Source organism: Oryzias latipes, chromosome 16 (genome assembly GCF_002234675.1).
Source record: "Oryzias latipes chromosome 16, ASM223467v1".
NCBI lineage: Eukaryota > Metazoa > Chordata > Actinopteri > Beloniformes > Adrianichthyidae > Oryzias > Oryzias latipes.
The window spans coordinates 4,441,102-4,454,930 of record NC_019874.2 but is presented as its reverse complement, the minus strand read 5'-3'; the positions used below and the strand labels follow the sequence as shown (position 1 = coordinate 4,454,930).

At 40.1% G+C, this 13,829-nt stretch overlaps 1 protein-coding gene across 10 annotated transcripts in view; it reads right to left on the bottom strand.

Annotated features, from left to right (window-relative positions):
- snap91 (synaptosome associated protein 91) overlaps nucleotides 1-13,829 on the bottom strand; it is a 46,747-nt gene that overhangs the window by 29,633 nt on the left and 3,285 nt on the right. The gene's annotated exons all lie outside the window — the stretch shown is intronic.

The following is a 13,829-nucleotide window of genomic DNA, read 5'->3' as shown; positions in this document are numbered from 1 at the left end:
AGTCTGGTAGAATGTGGTAAGTTCAGCTGGTGACAATAGAAGCAGATGTGAGAATTTATAGGATAAATCAAACACAGCGGTTTAAACACCTGGTTATGTTAAATTTGAACTTCTTATTTCTGTTTTGATGTTCAGTGTTTTAATAATCCTCCCAGCAACATTTTTCTTTGGCGTTCACCAAAATTTGATGACTCTTTTGATTGTTTGTACACAGATCCTGTCCAAAAAAAAAAACCTTTTCTCATACATCTTTTATTTTTAATTCTTCTTTTTCCCGTTATTTAAACCACGTGAAACAGAACTGAGTTTCACTTTGATCCACTGCTGCTATTTGTTTCACAGAACAATCAGGCAGCGACAGAGTGGAATAATCCACTGCAGAGACTTGCAAATATTCAGAACCCCCAACATGAAGACACGATTGCAATGACAATCACACCTGCAGCAGCGACCGGTAATCACTGCAGCAGGATACAATTCACATCTCCCCAAAGGAACACAATGGTCCTTTCAAATGCTCACTTAATAGATCAGAGATTTCTTGAACAAAATGAGTTCATTTGCCCTCTGGAGGACCGGCAAAGCTGGCACTAAATCACATCTTCAGACTTCCATGTTTTTAACATTTCTAATTTTTATTCAAGCACTAAAATGAATGAAAGGAATGTAAGATAATTTCCACACACAAAAAAATCTATAGAGCATTTCATTTTGTTGGTCACATTTTTTAGTTAAAAAGAAGTTTTTTTAAGTCTAATCTGACAATTTTCTACGACCCCTTACTGCAGCTGGAACAGCCGGCCAACATTTATTGGAAACAACACTTATTAAAATTTCAAATATTACTAAGAAAAGCAATGTTGTTGACCTTTCGGCATTTGCTTTCAGGGGTCGCTCTCACTGATTTGCTGTCAGATGGTTCAGGTGGTTTGGCTGAGGCTTTTACACCAGGTGCCCTTCCTGACAGAGTCTGGTATTGTTATATGGACCCAGGACTGGCACAGGGGGACTCAGACTTGGGCGCCTTTGTGGCCTTATCTTAAATGCTATGCATGAGCTACTTCAAAACCAAACACCTACAACAACTTCTAAATCAAACCATAACCAGCCGTAAATGACCACAGCAGTGGCGGAGCTAGAGCATTTTATATGGGGGGGGGTCAGAAGACTTTGGAAGTGTGGTAAATGAGAACAGCAGAGTGGAAATCCATTAGAATGAAATGATAAGACACACACACTTCAAACTGTTTCATCATTCATGAGTTTAAAAAAAAAATAGAACTTCTTCTTGCCATAGGGAGGAAACAAAGATTTTAGTTAAAGATTTTGCTTTTGTTATCTTCACAATCCTCAGAGAAGCTTGTAGTGATGGTTTCTTTATCTTTGCCAATTATTATCCTAATATTGACTCAAAAATTGGGCGGCAAGTGGCCCCTGGCCCCTAGTGAACCTATTTATGTGTTTTTTGAGGCCTTCTCTTTGGCTTGCAGTTTGTTAGTTTTCACATGATTAAAAACCTGTTAACTATGGCAGCACCATTATTTGAATGTCAAGGTCAGACTGTTTTGAAGATCATTCTGCGTCTTCTGTCCTGCTTTCATCCTGCAGTTATGATGTCTGTGCATTTCCATAGTAAAACAGCAAGCACACACACACACACACACACACACACACACACAATGAGTGTGAAGGATAATACAACCAGCGCTGATGAGTCAGCAGCCTTCATCATCCTACGCGTTTCATCGCCCCGTCTCATTCTGTCTGTCTGTTCGTCTCACTCTCTGCCTGTCTCTCACTGCGCTTCCTCTTGTGGCTCACATCTTCTATAATGCTGTAACAAAACACAGAGCCATTCCATCTCATATCTACACAACTAAGGGACTCAAAATGACTATTAGAGCTGGAGCACCATGTTCAGCAGCTTGTGAAGAAAATCAGTCTGTCTATGGCTCACATCTGACTGAATGTGTGAAACTGACAAAATTACAAGGATCCAGGATGAACGGAATCCAAATCCAACGGAGAGAAACAGTCTTTGTTCTGATTTGAATGCTGCAGTAAATTCTGACTCACCGTCTACCCCCACCAACACTAAAATATTTACATGCAGGTGTGTGAGAATGCTCATTTACACACTATTTCTCTGGATTTGCTTGTTTGAATGTCTACTTAAATCTCTGTAGAATGGAATGATATGATGTGTCTGCTAACTGTTGCTTTTGAATAACAGAGTTTTATTAGGAGAATACACTTAGTTCATTTAAACTGTATTGGTGAAATTCATATGTTTGATGGTGATCAAATGAAGAAGACAAATGTTTCGGAGATTAATATTACTTTGATTTATTTGGAATACTCAGGATTTAATGCACAAACTTCCTGCATACTTTGAACATGAACACATATGTGTTCACATACTACATGCATGGAATCTAGAACCCACAAACAAATAAATAATCGTCTAGTGACTGGATTTCCGAAACAACACACTAAGGTGTCATGCCTCTGTTTTGCTCCTTCCTGCTTGTCAGCTCCACTAAGGAAAATCTGTGTGTTTGCACAATGACACTTTATCTGGAGCGGGCAGACCTGCAGTGTCAGACTGTCTCAGCTTCAGTCTTTTACCAAGTGTGTAATTGTTTTTTTTTTGGTACCTGATTGTTTTAGTCTATCCCGGACCAAGGCCATGTGAATATTCATCCTAATCTGTTTTCTCTTTTTCTCTGGAGAGTTTATTACAGAAGTTCAAATCACTCAAAGCAAAACATATTAAAGATAACGACAAGAAAAATAAAAAACCAAAAGGACAATATCAAATTTTAGAAATCAAAATGTAAGTCCAAAGAAGCAAAACACAATTTTAAAAACATGAAACAAAAAAAAGTAAACGCTTTGGAAAGCAAACGTAATTTCCAGAAATAAGAATGTATGGATGTTTAAGGGTGAAAAAATACTTCCAAAAAAACGAAACAAAATATGAAACCTGAAAAGGTATGGGACCTCACTGATTGGACTTCCTTACAGGAAGTTATCTGGCATGAAAATATCTTTTGACTGAAGATATGTCCTTATATTTTTGGCCACAGTCACTGCAATAGTTCAGTGATTGATCAATCCACTCTTGACTAAATGATTGTCTTTAAATAGTGGATTAGAATTGTTTGCCTTGTTGGACAGATAGTTAACAACCCTGTAGTGTTCTGACCAAGAGTTAATGCTTAAAGACTTGTCACCGTGACGGGGAGTTGAACTGTTAAATCAACCCCCCTGCTTTCAGCAGCTCTTTGTCCTCCCCATCCAGTTATTCAAGACCTACTAACTGCTGCTGAGAGTGAGAGACAGCAGCAGCTTTTTTATGGTTACAACTTCCTGGTTGTTGCATGTCCAGAACTCTCTATTGCTTTTTATCAGGTGACACTGTTTTCTGCTAGACACCCCTTTTTCATTCCTGTCTGAGGCTAATAATTCATTTGAGGTTCCCTCACAAACAGTTAAATAAAGGAATCTTTTGTGAGGAATCTGTTGTTCACAGCTGAAAACAAATCAGTCAGCCACCAATCCTACAAGCAAGAAAAATCTCAGCTTATGTCAGGCATCATTGCAGCCAAGATAAATAGGCACATGGATCAATACATGAGCCATACACAGAAGGGCATTGGTAGACTCCAGAGGAGCCATGCACCAACTCCTTGTTGACAGAACAGTCGCTCAAGACTGGTCACGACACACCAATCTGTGCACAGCCTGGATTGATTAGGGGTGTGCCAAAATATCGATATGGTGATATATCGCGATATTTAGTCCCGTGATTGATTCTCGATGCGTTTTCATCAAGTATTGACCTTTTATGTAAGTTTAGAGACCCTGTAAAACGTTATCTTAACCTTCCTTTGGTAAGACGATTCTTCTGAGGGTAGATAAGGGCGCTCGTTGCGAGATTGGCTGTCGCGGGTGGACGAAGAAGAATGCACATTCAAACAAAAACGGCACAGGGGAAAAACAAAGAAAATAGCGAAAGCAGCAAGTTAAAAGACGCGCCGGCAGCATTGAAGCTGCATCACCCGGAGTTGTGTGAGAAAGCCGTGGTTGTTGCTGGCCTGAAGCCGACACAGCCCGGCGCGGATACCTTTTTCTAAGCGAAGCTACCACCGTCTTCTGCAAGAGCAGAGGCAATAACACACAGGATTGCTGTTTAAATGTACAAGGAGCTCCGTCCCTGCAGTGAGGTGGAGAACGAGGGATTTTGGTTTTTATTGAATGCATTAGAGCCACGCTTTGACATTCCTTCTAGGAAATGCTAAAAAAATTATCCCTGCACTGTACGTCCAGACCAGAGCTATGGTTGAGATGGAAACAGCAGAAAGAGTGGCATCCCTGCCCTTAGACCCCCCTTCTCCTCAAAGCAGCGATGGACGAGTGGCGTCATGACGCTAAAAAGCCTGTGGTTCTCAAGACAAACATGAACATAGTGTGATGACCTGGGTTCAGCCCCGCCTTCAGCCCCTAAGATTCATGGAAAGTATGGAATCTTGGGTGTGAAACCATGAGTAAGAGGGCTGGGAGCAGAAGTAACCTTCATGCTGTTTAGCTGTTTGTGATGTCTTCAAATAAATGGACTCAGATGCCATAAAGGACATAATGCGATCTGCCTCTCGCTTTGCTTCTCCCCCTTTTAAGGCTGTGCACGGACAGCTCTCCAAAGTAGCCAGTTCATTATCAGCTTGGCGCTCTGTCCCTGCTACAGCAGCGTACCAGCTGGGTCGTTACAATATATACATACATCACATGCAGCTTTTCCCCAAATGTTTTGTTCACAAAGATGTTTACTTTTCGATGCACTTAAACCCTTGTGCTATCTTAGATGACCCCACCCTTACATTGACGTGTTCTCCCTACCATGACAAAGGTGGATAAAGGTGGAAAGATTTCATGTAATCCATGGACACCAGTGAAGATCACAAATCATTGAAGAAAAAAGATTCAGAGCACTGTCTAGTGGGTCTAGATGACCCAACTCCCAATGTTAAAGTGCCTAGGATAGCACAAGGATTAGGTTCATGTATTTTATCCCTGGTCATTTGTTTTGAAAGCAGTTTATGTCTTAAATAACCTAAAGGAAAGTTCATAGCTACCTGATTTTGTTTTTCTGGGAGAATTTTATTTTTGTTTACATCACATTAGCACTAAATGGTGTCATTTATTTTTTAACAAAGACACTATAATTCGTTAACAGAATTAATATCTGATTTACAGCTATTTTTTTAAATAATGTGATAGCTATGGCTTTGTTTTTCAAAAGTTAATACCAATGTGCCTACTAGCTACTTGACTTATTCATTTTTTTAATCCTGTTTACAGCAATTTTGCACTAAATAATAGCTGCTGTTCATGTTCACTGTTGTTTAAATCGAAATTTACAGATATTTCCAAATGAAAATTGTCATTGTTTGTCTAAAACAGAGTATTACTGATTTCAGCAATGTTACACAAAACTCTGTTATTCATTACACCAAATAGGACACAAATTGTTTATTATCACTGTGTTACAAAAACGAAAAAATAAATGGGTAAATATTTTCCAACAAAAACAGTTTTTCAAGTTCTTCTTTCTTAAAGTTTGATATATTGTGAGTAATAAGAGACGATATATATTGATTATCACATTATCGCCATATCGTGATAGTATTGCAAATCGTCTCGTATCGTGAGGATTGATTGCACACCACACACGTAGATCACTGAATGCTTGGAGCTGTACAACATCAGCAGGACTCTAAAAACCTTTATAGAACACTCAATGAAGCTGTGGAAAACCACCCTTGAAGCCAATGGCAAGCCACTTGCACAAGTGTCCATCAAATGACAGAGATGACAATGGACTTCAGGAGGAACCCCCCACTCACAATTCTCAACACCACTGTCCCCTCAACAGACACAGGTTCCTAGGGTCCACCATCTCACAGGACCTTAAGTGGACCTCTCACATTGACTTACTTTTGGAAAAAGGCTCAGCAGAGGTTGTACTTCCTGCGACAACTCAAGAAGTTCCACCTGCCTCAGGAGCTGCTGACCATCTTTTACACGGCAATAATCCAGTCTGTTCTGACCACATCTATCACGGTCTGGTTTGGATCAGCTACCAGACAGGACAAGAACAGACTACAGAGAATCATCAGATCTGCTGAGAGGATTATTGCTTCCAGCCTTCCCTCCATTCAGGACCTGTACTGATCCAGGGTCAGGAAGTGGGCTGGGAGAATCGCAAAGGACCCCTCTCATCCCGGACACGGCCTTTTCAGCCTCCTCCCGTCAGGGCGGCGCTTTAGGACAATGCGCACCAAAACCACTCGCCACAAAGACAGCTTCTTCCCCCGAGCCGTCACTCTAATGAACTCCTGACTCCTGACCACTCAAGAACATAGAACAAAACCACAGAAACTGTCACACCGGAACTACTGCTGCATTTTTAATTCGTCTTTTTTCTTATTTAGTTGTTTATTTATTCCTATATCTACCTCGTATTACTTTCTTTTTTATTATTTATCCTTTTTTTAAGCCAATACATCTGTCCTGCATTTTAGGCCCAAAAGTCTTTTTTTGTTTTTTTAAATTTCAGCTTCCATACTATTCCACGCACCGTCTTCATCAGTACACATACACATAACATGTAAAGCATGTAAATATTAAATTAGACATTAATCAATGAACATTTTTGTGTTGCAAAACAACAAAATCTGCTGCAAAGATTGATGCTGCAGGCTTAAGTACTTCTTTTAGTCTGGACTCACACATGCTCTGCTGACTTACGCGGTGTCAGATAACAGCTACTGAATAGCATATCAGTGGCCCTGCCTGTGCTACACTCAGGAAAGACTCAGCCTGACTCCAATTTCAACTGCTAGCCTTTAACACATCAATAACTGTGAGTGAAACGACCGCCACTGCATGAGAACAACTGCATGCAAACGCACCAGAAGTCTACCACACAAAAATGCATCTCTTTCAACACCAATTTTCTAATTTTAGGACAAATGTTCAAGCATCCGTGGGAACATGCCAAGGTGGTTTCCTTGGAAACAGACTTTTGCATTTTCAGGACGAGTCCTTTAAAACAGGAAGACTTTACGCAGAGCAGCCCTGGATTGACTGAAGCCTCTACAGCATCACGTGGCTTCAATTCAGAGAATTGATGATGTTGTCATGATGTGGAGTTTATGCAGTCATTGGTGCTCCTTTCTGGGTATAGGAGGTGAAAGAGAAACCATGTTGTATGACTCATGCAGTGTTAAGCTACACATGAATGGACCAGTAAAGTATAGAGATTATTTTTATCTCTTCTTACCCTTAAGCAGCATGCAGTGAGGGGAAAAAAAATACCCAGAATGCATCGTGTCCATGTGTGGCACAGTGCAACATAGACGGGGGTTGCTGGGAAGCAGATGCAGTGGAGTCAGAACGAGTTGCAGCTGCTGGATACAGGTATCTGTACAAACAATCAGAGGTCACCTGAAACTGCGCTCCTGCTGCAGCTCCAAACATGCTCAGCTTCCCATCACTCAGCACGGGCCTGCCATCGGATAGCTCCTTCTTAACAAATTATCATAAAGTATTAACTAGTGTGTTTGACGAGATCATTGTATAGTACAATTATTATTTGAAGAGGCTAATTTATGTTTGTTTATGCATCTGAAAATTATCCCTGACTTGAATTGGTGAAGAGCAGTTGAAGTGTGTGTTTTTTATGACTTTTACAAAGTATTTTGTCGAATGCAAGACTTCAAACAGACACAAAATTAGAAAATTTCAGAATTTAGAATATGTTCATTTATTTGCTAAAAAACAAACTCTCCTGGTTAAAACACTTCAACTATGAAAAACAGGCATCATCTTTAGTCTAATACATCTCACCCACTCAGTGTTCTTCATTTTACCTGACAAATGTTCTGCAATTTAGCAATAAAAATCTATTTATTAAGTTGTACATAATTCACTAAAAGCTGTTGTTCTTAATTGGTATGTCCAAACAGATATATATTTATTGGTTTATCCAGTAGGGCTGCACAGTTGTTAGTGCACTCGGCTCACAGCGAGAAGACCTTGGATTGAATCCTGTCAGGGTTCTTTCTGTCTGGAGTTTGCATGTTCTCCCTGTGCATGCGTGGGGTTTTTTCTTGCCACTCCGCCTTCTTCCCACAATCATGTTTTATAGGTTAATTGGTTACTTTAAAGTGTGCCTAGGTGTGCATGTGAGAGTGTGCATGGGTGTGATTGTGTGCCCTTCAACAAACTGGCAATCTGTCCAGGGTAGAGAAGCCGGGTTGGCTCCAAAAGCTCCTTGACCCTGAAAGGGATTCAGTGGGTTCTGATAGTTGGATGAATGGTTAATCTGGTATAAAAAATATCAATTATATGAAAATTAAACATTACTGTATATGTTTATTTACAGACTCGATGTTCAAATATAAACACCACTACCATAAATTATTGATTGTTAATATGATTAGACCAGTTTTATCGTCCACTGTTTTAAACCTGTGGCTAAAGCTTGACAAGTATTGAAAAGCATTCAGAGAAAGGCGTGTTACATTTAATAAAAGATAACTCATCTAAGCTGAGATAGCAGTTTTAAACAGTTTTTTGTATGTAGGTAAAAATTGTTCAGATCCAACTCAAGTCTTAACTAACTACTCAAAAGAATCTCTGCTGTGTTCAGGACTATAGCAGGCAGATCACCCCTGGGTTGGCATCACCACACAGTTACATTTTTCTCTGCACCAATGTGTCGATGACTTAACTTTTCCAAAGCTCAGTGGGTCTATCTGCCCTTATTTGTCTTCAAAAACTGTGTGAAGTTTTATTAAATACATTTCTGTGGCGGTTAGGTAGGGGATATGGATACAATACCCTTCCAGTTAGTTGGATAAATCATTTGTGCATGTATGAATTTCCTGTTTATTCTGTCAACAAATTGGAAATGAAGCTTGTTTAAAACCTGTAGCAGAGATTTTGACATTTTATAACTTTAAAAATAGTTTTAAGGTCTTTTAAAATCACCTAAAACTTCCCCACAGGCCTTCGTCTATCCCAGGAGAAACTCTTCCCCGACACAGTGACTGCTTACTGCAATACTGGGCTGGAGGTAGGAAATCATCAGTCAGGGAGCAACAAGACAACAGGAAACCCTGGCCTCACTGCATTATTAATGAGCAATCAGATTAAAGTCACGCCCCTATAGCGTCCAAGGAGTTAGAAAGGCTGCTACCTTTTTAGTACACATCAGGATAAGGGTGTGTACCTGCATCACAGCCTGTCCAAATGATTTAAAAAACTTTTATTAGGTTCTGGCTGAATGTACTTCTAACCTTGCACTCTAGAAGACACAGAACATCCAAAGACCTAAGACGGACTGAGAGGCACGATAAGTGTATGATTCATATTTGGAGCGTTGTAGATAATGGAGTGACAGCAGCTGTGTGGGGGGTCACCGATTCGTGTCATTATCCCGAACACATGCTGATGCTGGACTGTTTGAATTGTGAGGATCCAGAGAAACCTGCTGTGAGATGAGGGCTGCAGAACCCTCTCAGTCTTCTTCATAACCCTTTTCACATTTCTCTGTTTATTGGAGCACTTCAGAAGGGAAACATGAGAGCACCAGAGTAAAGAGGACAGAGGGGCAAGCAGAGCTGAAGATGGGAGAACAAACATTCAGTATAGTTATTATCACAAAGAACACCTTTTTAAGACAGTAAAACAGTGTTGTTGTGTGGGGTTTTTTTTCTGTTAAAATGTTGGTTAGACATTCACTGTGACTTTTAACCCTTGTGCTATCTTAGATGACCCCACCCTTACAATGACGTGTTCTCCCTACCATGACAAAGGTGGATAAAGGTGGAAAGATTTCATGTAATCCATGGACACCAGTGAAGATCACAAATCATTGAAGAAAAAGGGTTCAGAGCACTGTCTAGTGGGTCTATATGACCCAACTCCCAATGTTAAAGTGCCTAGGATAGCACAAGGGTTAGAAAAATAGGAGCCTGGATGAGACCTGCGCTGAATTCCCCAGGGATTTCAATTAGGTCCTCAAGATCCACCACCTTATCTGTTTTTTTTCTCTCCCTGCACTAGTAGCTGTTCATCATCTGAGTCAGGCTTGATTGACTGACCACATTTAACTCCGGTAATCAGCAGCAAGGACAGCTGGAAAGCAGACTGGTTGGTGGTAGATGTTGAGGACCAGGCTCAGAAACCGATGGATTTGACGACTGTAACTACCACTCCCCAAAGATCTCATCTTCCCCACTTTTACTTCTTTTACTGATGAGTTTTCCTCACTGCAATTCAGATGCATCTGTTCTAACCTGGCCTGCAAGAATCAGTCTTTATCGATTGGTGTCTCCCGTGTCCTGCTCATGGCGGGAGGGATCACTTATATCACTATTGGTCTGAGCCAATAAGCTTTACTTCCTGTTCCGAGCATTGAATGTTTCTGAGGTCCCATATTTTCTTGCTAAGAATATCAAAGGTGACTGAATGGAAAAATGGCTACTAAATTGACAATATTTGGTTGTCTATCACAAACAACGTTAAAAGGGTTTCTCTGTTTGTTTTGTCTTAAGATTTGTTTGAATGCTATAAGTAAAATTGCACTGAGATCTCATTTCCTGTCTCTAGTTTTAGGCAGCACAGGCTTTGCTAAATCAAATTGCTTACCAATGGAGCAAACAATCTGACAGAACAAAGGTAAGTAAAGTTATAAACATCTGCACTGACTGACACACAGAGATCTATGATCAGAGCCTCCCAAACCCACACATATTCCTTCCTTCCAGAAGCCAGTCGTGTTAACACATTGATGGTGAGTCATGAAATGGTCACTAACACCCTGACAGCCGAGAGGGGAGTCAACACACTGTCTGTTTTTTTATAGCTTACCATCCTAAATTTTCAATCTCTCTGCATGCACACACACACACACACACACACACACACACAAAAAAAAAACAGCTGGTAAAACATTGAAGACTGAGTTGACAGTGCATCCTCACACCTGTGCTCACATGAATAATGAGATGATTCAGAATGGCAGCAGAAACTGATATGATTTCAATTTCAAATGCACAGAATCAACAGGGATCTGATCTCTGATGGTGTGAACAGCCAGCTTTGTGAACCTGAACGCAGAGTACTGAGGTCTGATTGACCTTGGATTTTCAGTGATCCGTATTATGCTGAACTTTCTCCTGCAGGAACCCATGAAGTTTGTTCAGACAAAGGGGGTCAGACCTGATGTGTGGTAGTCAGAAGCTTGTTGATAAGGCCTTCCCTTTAGGATTGGCACCTGACAAATGCCTCATTGACACCAGTTCAGGCGAGGGACATTGAGTTCCTGATGCCACTGACCTCATGCGGTTCTTGTGAATCTTTTAATTTTTCTAGATAATAGCTGGTTTTAAAGTAAAAAAAGGGATGTTTAAGATTAAAAAAATACTCGTCAGCTGCTCCTGACTCCCTTGACTACAGGAAGATTGAGAGATTAGTGAAGAAAAAGATATAAATGAAGCCTATTTGGAGCTGCAGGAGTAATGAAGATTGGCTTCAAGAACACAGACATATGTGCTAATGCTTTTATTCTAATGCTATTTCACCAACCAAACCATAACCTTCACAGTACTCTGCAAATGTCAGCTGTGATGTAGGAATTAGCATTCTGCAATGAATTCCTTTTCCTTAATATGATAGAGCAGAGGGAATTGGGCTGCAGGGAACTGAATTTGGTGCCAATTGTTGTCATTCAGCAAAAAATCAGCCAATCTAAAGAAACACAACCACTGCAGTATTTCTAACACACCCTTATAGTAAAACTTGACTGCTCAGGTAACACTTTATAACCCCAACAATACTGTCTGGTTCTCATCCCACACAACACATTATCAAATGACAGACAAGCATCTGTTAATGTGGCAGTCCTTGCTCTGCTGTGGGTCTTTGCATGTTGACGGATATATCAGAAAAAATATTGATGTCATTCCCCCCCAAAAAAGACGACAACATTTGAAAATAACTAGTGAAAACCGCAATCAACTTCACAAAATCCTGTCACTTGAGTCACAGCTGCATACTCCTCTACTCCGTCACTATTAATAAGATACTCCAATCCATCCAATGAAGTTCAAACTCCTTTACAGAACTTATCTGGACCCAAACGTTTCCTTTTATGAAGGGATGCTGCAAAATTGCCACAATCGGTCAGTGTAAAACACTAAAAAACACAACTGTGCGAGCTGATGGTTCTGCAAATAAATAGGACTTTTTGAACAATACTTTAAACAAACTACTTTAAAAAACAAGAAATGCTCCACATACAAGCGTGGTGCTTTGGTTTGCTCTGTCCGGCATGTGGCTAGAACCAGCACTGACACGTCACTGCCAGCAGCGATAAGTCCCTGCCATTTGCTTTTCCTGTTTTGAGGATCAGCCTGATTGATGGAGTTGGGTCAAAAGAATTGTTGACTGAAACATAATCCAATTAAGGCTTAAAACAGTTGATGTGATAAATGATTTGAACTGATTAAAGGAGCAACACCTGAAAGAACACATCAGGTCATGAGGTAAAAGTCTAAGAGAGCCACCGATTAAGAGCTAGAAACAAAAAAAAAGATGTTTACTTTAAGTAGATTTTCGGATGTCTGATTAATTTATTTAGAGTAAAGGTGAATTGCAGAGCTCATTAAGTAAAACAAGATTAACACAGGGAACTTTTCCCCTCTTCTATGTCACTGCAGAAATCGATGTCTGTGAGTTTTGGGGATGTGGGAGAGACAGTGCTGTCAATTAAAAGGACAGAGAAAGTTTTTCATTAGCAATATCATCTTAGTTTGACTTAAATATTTTAAAAAAAAACAATTCTTACTAAGAATTGTTTTTACTTATTTGAAGAAAATCTGCTAATGAGGTAACAGTTTTTTTTACTTATGTAATGGGGCCTGTTTTTGCAGTACGTTTGGCAAAAAAACTAAAAATGTACAGGATGAATGTTAGTGACTGCTATGTTAAAAAATATATATAAATCATGAATGTATGCATTTCAATGGTGAATAAGAGTTTTTTTATCAAAAAAGTTGACATACAGTGGGACAAAAAATTATTAGTTAGCCACCAACTGTGCAGGTCCTCCCACTTAAAAAGATGAGAACGGCCTGTAATTTTCATCATGGGTAAAACTCAACGACAATGAACGACAAAATGAGAAAAGAGAAAATCAGTGTCTGATTTTTAAAGAATTTATTTGCAAATATTAGTGGAAAATAAGTATTTGGTCATCTACAAACAAGCAAAATTTCTGGCTCTCATAGACCTGTATCAATGGCACCTGTTTGAACTCATTATCTCTATAGAAGACACCTGTCCACAACCTCAAACAGTCACACTCCAAACTCCACTATGGCCAAGACCAAAGAGCTGTCTAAGGACACCAGAAACCAAATTGTTGACCTGCACCAGGCTGGAAGACTGAATCTGCAACAGATAAGCAGCTTGGTGTGAAGAAATCAACTGTTGGAGCAATTATAAGGACATGAAAGACATACAAGACCACTGATAATCTCCCTCCATCTGGGACTCCCCACAAGATCTCACCCCGTGGGGTCAAAATGATAAAAAGAACGGTGGACAAGAATCCCAGAACCACACAGGGGACCTAGTAAAAGACCTGCAGAGAGCAGCGACCAAAGAAACAAAGGCCACCATCAGTAACACACTACGCCACTGGGGACTCAAACCCTGCAGTGCCAGACGAGTCCCCCTGCTAAAGTCAGTACATG